Source organism: Falco cherrug, chromosome 8 (genome assembly GCF_023634085.1).
Source record: "Falco cherrug isolate bFalChe1 chromosome 8, bFalChe1.pri, whole genome shotgun sequence".
In the NCBI taxonomy this organism is placed as follows: Eukaryota; Metazoa; Chordata; class Aves; order Falconiformes; family Falconidae; genus Falco; species Falco cherrug.
The window spans coordinates 23,978,136-23,992,897 of NC_073704.1; positions in this window are offsets into that span (position 1 = coordinate 23,978,136).

Consider the following 14,762-nt stretch of genomic DNA (forward strand, 5'->3'; position numbering starts at 1 on the left):
AATTCTGAAAGAGGAAAACCCAGTAATCATCTGGAATAGCTTTCCAGAAGCTGATGTTCATAGAAAAATAAGAAAGACCACTTTCACTGAGAAAATTCTTGGACAATGACTATACGTGTGTGTGTGTGCAGAGATCTGATCTGAGTAACATCTATTAATGCTGTCCCTTCCAGATTCCAAAAAGTGATTGACAAAGTGTATCATAGCCCACCAGGTACATGGATGTTGCCAGTCTGTGGCAGTGCTGGTTTTGTTTACCATTCCTTTTATCCCTCGATTTCTGCACTGCATGTATGTTAATGGCAATTATTTCACTGGTTTCCTCTGGGTTTAGTATTGACACATCATTCAAAATAGCATTGACATCATGTCTCTGCCCACAGAGGAAAATTTCGGCTGACAGAAATATGAAGCTCAACCGAAGACACACATCCATGTGAAATTCAGGGGATCCACTTCCATTCTCATGGACTGCAGCGTAAATCTGAAGGAACATAACGGAATTTTTGGATCAGAAATGACTGTCCTTTTTCTGACCTCTACCTTGCATTAAATGGAGGATTCACTTTATTATATCCCCAAAATATACTAACTTATTCCATCATTCACTTGCACAGTGTCATTTTAATTATGGTACTAAAAAAAAAAAAAAAAAAAAGGAAAAAAGCCCAGACAAAAACCTTATCTGAATGTATGGGCTTCATCTGTTAATGAAGTAAATCAATATGGTCCCACTGATGCTACTGATTTACCTTATCTCAGGATCCGTTCCTTGATATTGTGTAAATATCCAAGAGGGAGAAATGAAAGAATGAGAAAACAGAAGAGGAGGTCACACGGACACCCAGGGGTTCCTGACTTTAGTACACCAGACAGAGGAATAAAGCATTTTCAAGCTATAAAAAAAAATTCGTTGCTTGAGATGCAGCTGAGAGCTGGATCTCTGCGGCTTAGAGAAGCCCTGCCAAACAGGTTCACCTGAGGATTAAGAAATCAGAGATAACTCCAGGTACCTTCAAGCCTCATCAGGCTCCTACCATCACCCTACTGAGAATGGAAAACAACAGATACTGCTCGGCAAAGAGAAAACATTTCAAGAAATAAAATTCTGAGGTGGAAATTCTCTACCAGCTGTGAGCAAGGAAGGAGCAAAGAGCAAAAAAGAGAATGTGGTTTCAAATAACATGTGTCTGAAAATAGAGTAAATGCGTGTAAGAGCAATTAGCTTTCTGTGAGTTTGTTGGAAGCACAGCCCAGGGCCAGTGCATCTCTGCTCATTCTTGGGCAGCTGGCCAGAGACTATAGAAGTGGCTTTCCTTCCATTATTTTCTCATTTTCATTAAATCATACTTTAGGGCACCACAAAACAACTGTATTTTCTCTACATTTTTTCGTGCCCATACCCTTTGCTCCCAGCATAAGAGTAATCTCTCCTGGCAAACAGAGCAGGTCCCCATTAATTATCTCTCTCTCCCCTCCTCCCATCTCTTCCAGCTTTACTTGCAGGAATACTGCCACGACTATGGGCTGTTTGCCAAGAGGCCTTACACATGCTTTTTTCATTATTAGACTACTATAAAATTTAACCATATAAGTCTCCTGCACTGTACCCTCCTGATGATGCCAACAGCCATTCTAAAATAGAATACTTAAGACAGCGTAGAGACCAGGCCCTTTTGCAACTCATTAAACTGTGGTTTATTTTTGCCTTGTTAGTAGATGTGTTCCCGCTCCTGCTGACGGGCACTGGAGCAGGCTCAGATCTTAAATGAGCATTTTAAAAAACATTAGAGCTTGTTATGCTCAGTGCTTACACAAAAATTCATTTAAGTAAGTGGGAATTCTGTGTGTCAGTAAGGGCTACAATACAGTAAGGGCCAGATTTTGCCATTTGGCATTAAAGGATTTTGGTTCTAAATTACTGAGAAAACAACACTGTGCAAGGATAGAGCTTGCTTTTCATTTTCTCCTCAAGTCACAGAGCTTAAATGGTTCTACAAATACAAAACCCTAAGGAAAAGACTCTGTCCTGAAATAGTACTTTCTTTCAATAGGTGGCAGAGTACTTTGCAGTGGAGCGTGGTACCATTTTCCCCTTGTAAAATTGTATCGAAGTAAAAAGAAATGACTTGCTTATGACCATCCAGGGGCTCACAGCAGACTGGAAGTATGGGGTTATAAACAACATTTAGGCTTTGATCATTTTAGTTAATCTTAATGAGCAATATTTTACTTGCTATCATTAATTTCCCATCAATGGTAAAGAATCTGCCTCAGAAGGAACACAGCCTCTTTTTCCAATGTGTGAAGACAACACACATGGTAGAGACGCTGGAATTTATTCTCTCAGTGCAGCAAAAGATAGAGTAAATAACACTGTCCCTAATTCAACTTTCAGGAACGTCAGCCAGAGCAGTCAGGGAAGGGCACCAGCTGTCTGTCCTCTCATTTTGATCTATTGCAGCAGAGAGGCAATAGTATCTGATAGAGAGGGAAAACCCAAAGCTCTCACATGCCACAGCAAACACCCATCAACATTAGGATGCAAGCTTTGCACCAATTACAAAAAAGCAATAGTAACATTGTAAACATAACTGATAAAATCAGGAAAAGAATGATGGTTTACATATGCTTGCTAACATGTCACTTCATTTATTTTCACGTGTCACTTAATATCTAGGATATACTGAGTGTAACAGCTTTAAAAATATGATTAGGAGTCACCATTCTTGGCTAACATGTTTCGAGAAGCTTATGTCTATAGTAAACCCTCAATGCTGTTAGTGTATGCACAGCATAGCTGCCAAGGGAGGAGTGGAGGAACACATGTCGTTGCCCATTTAGCAAACCAGCAGCGTCTGCGTTATCTTGAGCATCATGCAGAAGCTGCATACAGGACCCTTCACTAAAGAAAATATTTTCCGGTGGAACGAAGTGAAAAACTTGCATAACTGTTAGTTTATGTCTTGTTGGCAGTGGTACAAGAGCTCAGCAACTTTAGGTTGAAGAGAGAATAAAAACAAACAGGCCACAGCCGCACAAGGGCACAGACACCCTGTGCCCATTCCCTGTGTTTCCCCATCACGCTCGCATTGCCTAAGGCCATACAGCTCAGCACAGATGGCCCTATGTGATTGTCTGAATATGCTGATAGAGTCATTCTTTCAATGTCACAGGGATGTACTTTTCTCTTGCTTCTCTTTGTTGCTCTGTCTCTCCTGAAATTCCCCCTGTCTTCAGGCAGTTGCCCACAGCTTCCCGTGAATCCCAGCCTGGCTGAGCAGAGCAGGACATGGCTCAGCCCCAGAGGCTGTATAAGGAAGGCAGCCAAACCCCAGATTTCCTGGACCAGTGCCGAACTGTTAGCACCATTATTTTGAAATTAGTTATTATTTTCTCCCAAGGTGTTATATCATTCAAAAAAACAAAACAAAAATAGAAAAAACAGGAATAAAAAAAAGGATTATTTTTTTTTCCATTCCACCAATTCAGTCAATGAATCCCACATTTTCAGCCTTACCCTGCTATACTTATTCCTCTAAGAAAGCACCTGGCGAGCTTGACCCCAGTGCTCAGTGGGTGAGGACATTGCAACCTGCTGAGGCTGAGCCAGAAGGACTTCTCAGAAAAACGAGTGCAGTGCTCTAGCTGTCCTGGGCACAGCAAGATGAAGATGGCCTTGCTACACTAACAGAAAAGGGGTTGCCGGTGGATTCCCCCATCCAAACTTTTGAAAAAAAGATTGTGAGCTAGCAGACGTACCACAACTCTCCTTAACCTTCCTTCTAATTGAACAATAGCAAGTAGGTCCCTAACTATCCCCACAAAATTGTACTGGAAGGCTTTGGAAGGTATTGTAGAGGACTATGAAAGAACATGCCGAGCATTAGAAGAGCAATAGATCGACATGAAAGTCAAGGAAAGGGCCAGACTGACGCTCGCCTTGGGAGCGGCCAGCAGGGCTGGGGGTGTCTCACCACACAAGCAGGTCCCTTTACTAGGCCAAGCTCCATCTGAGCTAACACACCTTGCAGGAAAGCGCTACAGCTTCAGACACCTCCTGTTCCTGTGCTGTACCCATCACCCGTGTGCTGGCAGCAGCGCCAGCAGGAGCAGCCCCCGCGCAGCTCCCCTCCCTCGAGGGATGGCAGGCTGGGGCCAGCAGCCACCAGTGGTGGTGGGCAGCTCAGGTCGCCCTGGGTGCTGGCGAGGGCCTGAAAAATCGTTTCTGTGCTGAAGTGCTGGGAAGGCAGGGACCAGACTGTGACCTGGTTTTCTCTTTAGGCAGCCCAAATGTTTTTTTTTGCAGGGGTTGTAGGAAGACTGCGGCTATCTCAGCAGGATGGTCTAACAGAAAAGGTCACTGGTGAAGAGTGACCCCTTCACTAATATTTTGTCATTCCAAAGCCACAAAAGTGCAGGCAGCAACCCTGCTTATCTGGCTGCTCAGGCTCGCACCAATAAACAGATGGATGGGGACTGGACTGAACTCTTCCATTGAATTTTCACAGTGTTTCTCAGAAATCAAGGCCCTAGTAATCCCATCAACCCAAACAGCCTGTTTAAATCCACTATGGAACAATTAGCTCGGATAGTAGCTCACAGTGTGCTGTATCATCTACACACACAGACACACAGCAAAGGAAAAAAATAATCATTTTTCCTTTTTTTCCTTGTTGGTTTATCAACAATAGATTCTGTTGCATTAAAAAAACCAAACATCAAAACCAAACAAAAAGCTGTGCAAATTCAGCCACAACATCTCAAGCAGCATCTTTCAATATGAATTTAAAGAAAAGCAATACTGTTACCCATACATCTGTTGAGCCAAATTTGTTATGCAAGTAGGACTGTTAATATCAGCAGGGATATAAAGAGAGAAGGATTTGCTCCATGCTCAGTAATAAAACCTTCTCAAGGAGATGAAACCGGACACGGTGTAATGGAACAGGAGTGACTGGAAGCCTCGGTGGCACTATGTAGGCAGTCTGTACCATACTACAGTTCAAGGACTATAGAGCAGGTAGTCTTACAGCGCTGTTGTAAGATTTCCTGGAGACTACATTAATGAGTGGTGACTGTCTGGTGCCAGTGTTGCTTCAAATTGCTATTTTAATACAGCTCACACCACCAGCAGCACTGACAAATGTAATCAAAATGACAGTCCATTCAAGTACACGATAAGAATACTATCCTCACTTGAAAATGAAAAAATTAAGCAAGAGAGATGGAATATTGAAAAGAAGGAAAAATGCTGAAGAACCAGTATCATTTGGAGTTAAATCACTATGCAGTGGCTACAGGCTGTGACAATCTGCATGTGGATTCTGTGTGCAATAGCATGGATACAGTCATTAGAATTTAATTTTCTTGATTTTTGTATAGCAATGAGATCAGTGTGCCACAACATAGGGAGAGTACTGCCACAAATGAGTTTCTACTGTATATTTTTGGAGAGCATGGGCTTGAATTTGAGCACAGCATTAATTCAGCTTTCCCCCCTCCCTCCCAATCAGGTTCTCATTATGTCATCTAAAACCTTGATTCAGCCAAGCACTTCTGTATGTGCTTTGTTGGAACATGTAATTACTTCCCATTAAAGTCAACAGAACTAAGTAGCATGGTTAAGTGCTTTGCTGAATCAGAGCCTAAATGACATCAGCTGTGCCAGTAAGTTACAGGTGCAAAAAAAGACCATGTTTTAAAAAAATCTGACTTTTTTTTTAAGCAAGCTTTCATAATGGGCCTATTTGTAATTTTGTTGTGGATTTTACTTCACTGGCAGATGACATTATGTTACTTCCTACCTTTAACCTCTCTCAAATGTTGTCAACCTAGTCTTCACTGACTCTAGAAAACAAGGTAATCTTTAGGGAAGGGAAAATACAGTACTTTGGCGACAAACATTACTTTGGTTTGTCAAAAGTGACCAGAGAAATAGAAGCACATACAGTTGTTTGCCCTTAAAATTTTGTAATGCGACAGACTCAGGCCAAGGGAAGATATGCATTAATCGGGGGTGGGGGGGTGAATCAGCAATGAAAAACACACAAAAAAACCATAAAAAAAAACCCCTCTGCAACAACCCACAAAAGCTTTCTGAGCCAGCTTATTCAGGAAAACCTTATGCAGGGTTTGCGACTCTCCTTCACCAGTAACAGGCTTAAATACAGATGCATGAAGCCTGGACAGCGATGAACAGCACCGAACTGCCCCCCACCTCCACACGAGCAATTCCCGTGTGTCCCAAACTCCTCACAGACAGCGCTTAAAACCGTTCAGCCAAATAATCCTCTCCCAAAGGCAGATTTACAGTGTTGGGGTACCTTAAGCAAGTGTACCTTGGACAAACAACTAAGGATGTTTTTCCTCAGTGTTCTGGTTAAAACCTCATTTTGTGAATCTCAGCATGACACCTGCTTGTGTTTGCAGCAGCAGTTCTGAAGCATGGCAGAAACACTGTCATAAGTTAATTAGGCAGAACTCATATCAGATAAAATGTGTGTTTAACTGGGAAAAATATATTACTGACAGCACCTGCAAGTCTTTCAGAAGCAGCAGGGAAAATAAATCAAAGACAAAATTCATGAGCATTTGTAACTGTCATCAAAAACAGATTTACTTTGTTCTATTTGAGTCCTGATGCTGCAAACAGAGGCTTGGTATCTGAGTATCTAGATATCATATTCAGGAGTCTAACATGGAAAATCTTATCTATAAGGAAGCAACGTCATGAGTTCCACATGACATGAAACTGATGGATGTGCCCGTATCACAGAGGTGACACAGGGGACAAACTGAAACACAAAGGAGGGGATCAATAAGATCAAAATGACATGTTTCAAAGCGGACAAACAGCTGTTGGTAAGTAGCCAATAGCGACATCACAAATAGGAATGCCAATAACAAATTAACTATCCCCCCAAAATTTCAACCACTAGGCACAACACAGATATAACACAGATGCCACGGAAATTAATATCTTAAAAATATCCAACAAACCCATGAGTAATATCACAAGAGAGTTTAACCTTTAATCACTGTTTCCAGACCAAAATAGGTTAAATGGCTTTTCAAAAAACCTTCACTTGAAGAACTTAATGTATATTCTATTATTTATTCTATTTCTTTCTTTAGGTTTTAAAATGTGCCTCTCCAAAGATCTAGGGAAAATATACAGATCATTTAAAATTATATACAAAATTCCAGCTAATTCAATGGTCACAATAAAAAACCTTCCCAGAACCCTGACCCTAACCCTTCTCAGAAAAGAATCCCACCTTTTGAACCCAGTCACCATCACTCAGTCTGTTTCCTAAGAAAAAGCTTGGGAAAATAGTTGGGTTCTTCCACTATCGACCAAGAGGTTAGCAACTGGCCCATGTCTAACATGTAAGGCCACAACATGCAGTGACAAAAATTATTCCTGACACTCAGCTTTCCCTTCTCATCTTCTTTCTGGCATTTCTGCTTTATCTGCAAGTTTATTTTGACAAATTATTTTTATCAGCTGTTCGCCTTCACCCTTTGGTGCTCCTCGAGACCTCCAAAATATGTCCCTGGAGGTAAGACAACCACCATCCCTTTTTCCACATCCAGTCTTTGACTTTTTCTTCTTCTTTGATCCCTAGAGATGGTGAGTCCACATGATGAACTAAGCAGAAGTACCAAATATCACAGTGTTTCTCAAAGCCGTGATGAGAATTGCTCAGTTCCTTTCAGCTACTAGTGTGCCCATTTTATAGATGCATAGAGACAGAATAAGAGTCAGACAGAAATAGAGTCAGTAAAAGAACTGGGAACATAATGCAGATCTCATTTCCCTTTCCCCTTGGCTGAGGTGTTGAACTAAACAATAACGACAGCCTATTTCAGCCTACTTTCAGGTACAGTGTCTCCAAGAGAGCTATTTTCATACCAAAGGTAAAATCAGGTCTATAAATCTCAAGAGATTTTTATTTTTCTCCCCCCCTTCATTCAGTGGAAAAGAGACAGGAACACCTAAGTCATAACACATTAAAATGAAGGGGGAGGGTCAGCTTTCCCCCTGTGCTGAGCAGCAGATGCATGGCCGTTACACTCAGATGAGTTGTCATAGACTTTCTGGATGACACATTGCAGACAGTTAGAGAAAGATCCCTGTAACTGAATGCTTATTATCCCATTATTGACTTTTAATTCATAATCTTTTAATTCAACTTTATTGAACTAAGCAGCCATGCCATAAATTTAATACACACTGCATGACAGCCCGCTCTTTCCAAAACTTCATTTGTAATGGGATCTGCAGCTTTTAGCCGCAGTAATTTATAATAATCATCAGTAAATATTACATATAATTTATGCTATTTACTGCGTGTAAAACAAGAGTTGGAATTTTCACATTTTAGGCTAGAATCTGTCCCAGTTTTCACAGAAAAGGATTTTTCTTTATGTATCTTTGAGGGGTAGGCAGGGACTGAAGGCAGAATTTCATCACAAAAAGCAGCAGGCAGGGCTGTGCTTCAAAGGAAGCATTAACCTACTCCAGGCAGCAGTTCATGGTCTTTGCATTGCCCCAAGGAGGGAACAAAAAATTCAAGACTTTCCTCCACTGGTCTTTAAAGTTAGATGCTTTATCCCCTTTGTTTCTACAGATTCAGTGAAGAAAATTGCTAGCTTGTTATTTGCTCTTTTACATGCTTAGTAATTCATGCCCAGCGCAGGGCTGATGCTGAACTCCACAGCGTGGCGGAGCGCTTCGCCCCGATACGGGCTCCCATGCCTTGCTGCCTGGCCTGTTCCTGCGTTTTCTGAAGGACATCTGTCCTGCAGCCCTTGGGCTGCGCCTCTCCCTCCCTGTTGTCTATTCAGAAAGCCGCTCTGATTTCACTCTTGATTACTTCTAAACTAACCATAAGGAACCCGTGAATGCCCACTCAAACGGAGCCCACTCACTGGCATATCTTCTAAGGAACACCCTCGCTGAAAATACGAGCAGAGGTTAGGGCAGTCCTTCAGGGTGAGCAGGGCAAATGGAAAGGTTCGGAGCGGGTTGATCAACTTCTTATTTCCACAGGGTGTGGTGGGACTGCTTCCCTTTGTGTGCTGAGGACTGAGCCCCCACTAGCCCAGTTTTGTGCAATGCAGAGTTTCGGACAACCTCAGGCGGAACCCCTCTCTGCGATGCACACAGCGTGCCGGCTGCTCGCTAGCTGAGGGCAGCCCTGGGCAAATGCTGCTGGATACAGACACCCACCCTTCAGACAACAGCTCGAGCACGTGTTCTTGCTTTACTCCTGCTCCTCAGAAGTGGAGCTATGTTGGAGGCAGCGTTTGGGAAACCAGCAAGCTGGTGTAACCAAAAGCTGCATACTGAGAAGCAGCATTGCAGGGGGGACAGGCACACTGCTTTGTGTGGCCAAGCTATGCAGTTCATCCCCAGAACTGCTATGGAAAACTCAGTCGCTGTCATCTGTGTAGACTGTTTTTTACATAGCGGATACCAAGGCTGCCAGAATAACATAGCAGTCGTTCTGCAGGTTGAAAGGTAACCCTATCCACCATTTCCCCAGTCAGTCCTAGAGTTGGACATTCAGAAAGTCCTCAAGTTGCCTCAAAGCACAGCTTTTACTGCTTGCACGAATACACGTATAGCTAAAGAGGCATCTTTAGTTTTGTATTCGGGAAAATAAGAAAACCTTTGCAAACTGAAACTGTCCTATGCATAGACCTTACTGGCAATACCTTTGATTTCATTGGAAGTTGACTTTTTCTTGAACACAGATTCTACCACTTAAGAACAAATGCAAATGTCTACCACTTGGTCTTAATGTATTACAATGAGTGCAATTCAGCTTCTTCTGATTTATCAGCAAATAAATAATAGACTACAAGTAGGAACAGTAGTCCTCAAATCAACCAGCAAACCAACCAACAAATACTGGAGCATCATGGAATTGACAGCTAGGTATTCTAAAGAAGTCATTGTTTTGGGGGCACAGACTATGCTCTTTTGCACACCAACATTCATAACAAATAATATTTCTTTCCCTTTACCAACGGCCAGTCAGAATTGTTGGCTTAGACACTTCAAGCTATTCTGTAACATTATTCAGATCACAAGGATAAGGGCAGTTTGCATGCTGGTACAGGAAAGCCCAAGCATCATTAAAAAAAAAAACAAAAAAACCCCACACGTGTTCTTCAGCTCTCAGTGTGCACGCTCTGGCTGCAACCTATCCAGAAACTTCTGGTCCCAGAAGCAGCTTTCCAAGAATTTGTTGCACACATGAAAGAAAACGTGTAAACCTACAGTCAAATGAAAAGCCCTGACAACCTGACCCAGGGATTCATTACGGCTAAGTGCATTTTTGTGTAAGCAGGGACACAAATACAGTTTTCATGTTCAAAATTACTGGCACCAATCTTTCAAGGACAGAACAAACAAAATGCATCTAAAAGAGAGGTATCACAAAACCTGATATCCCCCTAGCAAAGCAGCCAGTCAAAATAAGCCTGCCACAGCTCAGCTTGGAAACCATCTCACTGCATTGCAGTGATTCTAGCAGACTACTTGGTGCAAATTACTGGCTACAACATATGGAAATGACAGATAACCTTTCTAGCCTGGGTGGAGTTGGCACCAGACTATGCATTGGGCTGTACTTCTCTGCTCCAAACCCTTTCTAAGCACATCTGAAATTCTGTACAGTGCGGGTCATAAACCTAGCTAATACATACTCACTTTTCCGGGTTTATCCCAAATCCTTTAAAGCTACAATATGTGCATCTGGCATTGATTAGAGCTAGCCAGAAAGTCTACTACCAACTCTTGTTGAACTCTACAGATATTTTTTGTGATTTACAGAGCGCAATTTGCTTTTCTTCTCTTTCCTCACAGGTCTTCCATTAACTAACTTCTAGCCTGGAATACCTAAGTTACATTAATTTTCTTAAGATTCAATTTCCAGTGCAATTAATCCTACAGATTTGATTGTGCTTTGGTTCCAGGGCAGCAGATTCCCGTTTTCCTTCTGCCTTTTAGATAAGTTGCATCCTGCATTGCTAAGTGCTTATTTCTGATGCAAGGAACATTTTCAGTCCTTGGGAAACATTAAATTTTACATGTATTTTGCAGTGAACATTCATCAGATAAAAAACAGGAGATGACTTTGGCAGAGAGACTTTCCTGCCTATGAATTAAGCATGCTGTAACCAAATTGGCTATAAGGCCGTCTGTGTACGCTTTATCTCACTGCCTCTTTGTCTCTCCTCCCTGGTGCACTTCAACTGCAAATTCCCCCATTCTCATTGCACAGAGGTCAGGGCAGTTTAAAGCAGGCTTCCTGCACCCATGCTCTGACCGCTGACTATGGTAAAGCAGGTAGAAGCAAATCCTCTTCCACGCTCCCATGCTTACTGCTGAACAGACCAGTAGACACAGGCATACACAGGGAACTTGGATGATGCTTCTGACACTCGGAAGCATCTGTTTCACCCATCTTTGCAAAAGGGACTAGCTGCCCTCTCTATTGTTTCTAAGTTTGTATACACGCACAGGCACTTAACAAACCTTAAGTGTCAAAATGGAAGGTGATGCTGATTTGGGGGCTTTTTCAAGAGCCTGAACTCTGCCCAATCCCCAAGTTACACAGACCTAAGCTCTCTGAATCTTGTTCTGAGCTCTGGAATTGCAAATTCAGTAGCTGCAACATCAGTGGCTTACGTTAACTGATGGGCACCATGGTCCCAACGGTCAAGTCATAGACAAATAGCTGTAGAATCCTGATCTAAGATGCTCTGAAGTAAGCGCCATTGATGTCTATAGGGACTACACAAAGTAGTTATATTATTCTCTACAGTTATCTGTAGCAAAGTAGTTGCCTCCTAGAGCATAGGTGCAGTTTGCAAAAGCACATTAAGATCCTGCAATTAAAAGGGCTGTGTAAATACAGGGAGTGTTCTTTCAATATGAACTGAGAGAAGCCAGTGCTTCTCAGATGGAAGGGTTGCTGTATTTATACTTTAGACAGATCTTCATTAAGGGGGTTAATGTGTTTAATAAGGATATCCCAAAGGCTTCTCTTCTATTAAGTTAACCGCATTTTAAGCTTTGTTGATAAAGCATTAATTTTCTAAATGCTTAGGAATTAAAATCTTCTAATTTTGTATTTGAGGTTATTGGCACTTCTTCATCTGAAAAGTGTCTTAGAAAGATCCAGCCATGGATTTCCTGAATCTATGAGAACTTCAGTGTACTCCTTGTGAACGGCCACATAGAGCACATTCATCTGCAAACCCCAGAGGTGGGATCCATGGCTGCTGCACATCACATTCAGATGCATCAGGTTTGCTGTATTTATGCTTTTCAATTAAGCCATTTAGATTCAGTTAAGCATCTGAACAAGCTTGACCTACCCTTTAGCATCATGAGTGCAGCTCATGAGCATTAACGCTTTGCTGAGCTTGGCCGTACACTCCTGGACTCCATGGGCTAGGAGTGCCCACAACTGTTTGGGGTCCTCAAAAACTGAGAGAAGCTGCTGCTGCCCCTATGCCCACCTTGGATCCCGAGTGGGAAGTTTCAAGGGGCTCTTTTCAGAAATGTAGATAAAGATCACATAGGATCCTTCACTCTGGCTTTGAACAAGGTATACTTAAGCTGGAGAGTCGGACGGCACTCAAGACATGCCCAGAGCTCTATACTGGTAAGCACCAACCAGTCCCTGCCTTCCGTGGCAAGGATTTTCAGGCTTCACTTCCAGGTATGTGCTATACCTTCACAGGGGCAGAAGGTTATCTGGAATCCACTGTGCTTGCTAACTGCTGAGCAGGATGCAAGGCAGCTGTTGTGGACTATATTTGAGATAATATAATCTGTCAGCAGCAATATGGCAACAGCTCAGACACAGGGTAGTGCTCTCTCCCCTAAACCAGGCTTAGCAGGGGAGTCCTGCCTGGGCCAGGCTGTACTACCACATCTTGATTCTCCCCTCATACTGTGTGGAGCCTGCTACAGGATGTGTTTTACATGTTTAAATCCTTCATAACATCTCTTCCTACAAGCCTAAAGAGTTTTCCAATAAATGTTTCGCAATCAACATTTTGTCATGGAAATGCTCACACCAATGAACTACAAAGCTATTTTAAATAAATTACTAGGTTGAAATTCAGTGTCTAATTAGTCATGGATTACTTTCTTCAATTGAGTAAAAAGTACAAGCAAACAGAGGGAGAAGAGCATACATTAAATATCTTAACTCCAGCTGGAGTATGGAGCTAGGAGGACCAAAAAAAAGCCCAACATACCATTAACATTTGCAATAGCACTATCTCTACACCTGCTCAGAGATGTTCTGGATATCACAGATTATAGGAATATAAAGCCTGGAAATATTTATCTTCTTGAAAAGCACAAGGGACTCCTTAGTGTAAATGTTTCCTCTCCCTTCCCTCAAAATTTACAGCTGCTGAAGTCTTTCCAGCACCTGCTCGATGGCTAGGTGCACTTTCAAATACCTGTCACACCATGGATGGTCTTTGGGGAAAATACTAGATTTATCATTATAGTACAGGAACACAAGAAAAGCAAGTATCTGTTTCTCTTCACTGCAAGTAGAGATGAAAATAAAGTGCTGGTAGAGTGCTGCCATGAAACAGCTTCCTAATGTTTCTTGACTGTCATGCCAAGCAAATAAACAAACTAAAGGCAGCAGTTGTACCTAAAAAAGTGATCACTACCCATGCAGACACAGTACTTTTCTCCTTAAAAGCAAATACTGAAAGTGGAAAATGGTGTGTATCTGCCCTTCTTATAACAAAAAACTCATTAAACGTATCTGCATTCAGCCACAGCAAAACCATCTCAAAATTGGTTTTGTTCTCACTCTGTCCTAGGTCATTATGTGCAGTAATTATTTATTAACTAATGATTTGCATATTGTTTTATCTCTCTAATTATCAAAAGACAGCAAAAGTAAAAAACTATACACAGTCTTTACAAACTGTCTTCACCAAAGAAGCATGCTCCCCAAGATTTGCCATCCCTGGAAGACGACCATAAGCTTCATGACAGTGGTCAAGCCATGTCAGGCTTAAGGTCCATCTAGCTCAGGATTTAATTGCTTCTACTAGCCAGTACGAGACGTTCAAGAAGCAGTGTAAAAATAATCAACTAGTGCTTCAGTACACTGAACGCAAGGACTGCATCTAAACCTGAATTTTTACAGCCACTAACAGTTTTATCCTTCATGGTTTTGTCCAAATTCTTTTTGAACCCATTTACACTTTTGGCTGTCACAACTTCCTGTCAAAGGGTATTCCAATTTAATTCTATGTTGCATGACAAGTACTTTATTTGGCTCTAAAGTCGCTGCTGGACATTTTGATTCCATTTCTGTCATAAGTGAACTTTTCCCCTCCCCCTTCATCTTCTCTGGAACATTCACAGTTTTATACAGCAGTGTCCTTCAATCATCTCTTTTCAAAGGCAAAATGCTTATTTAGCCTCTTCTTACACAGGCTTCATTCTACCTCTTTTATCAGCCTTGTCATTTCTTTTATTTTAATCCAGCTCTATTGCAGCCTTTTCAGATAAGATGATCAGAATTGTTTGTAGTTATCAAGATGTGGGAGCACCATAGATTTATTCTGTTGCATAATGGTGCTTTTCTATTTTGTTACCAATCCCTTTCCTAATAATTCTTAGCATTCAATTTGTCTTTTTTTTTCTGCTGTGAGCAATGATCTCTTTACTGAGAAATATCCACACAGACACCAAA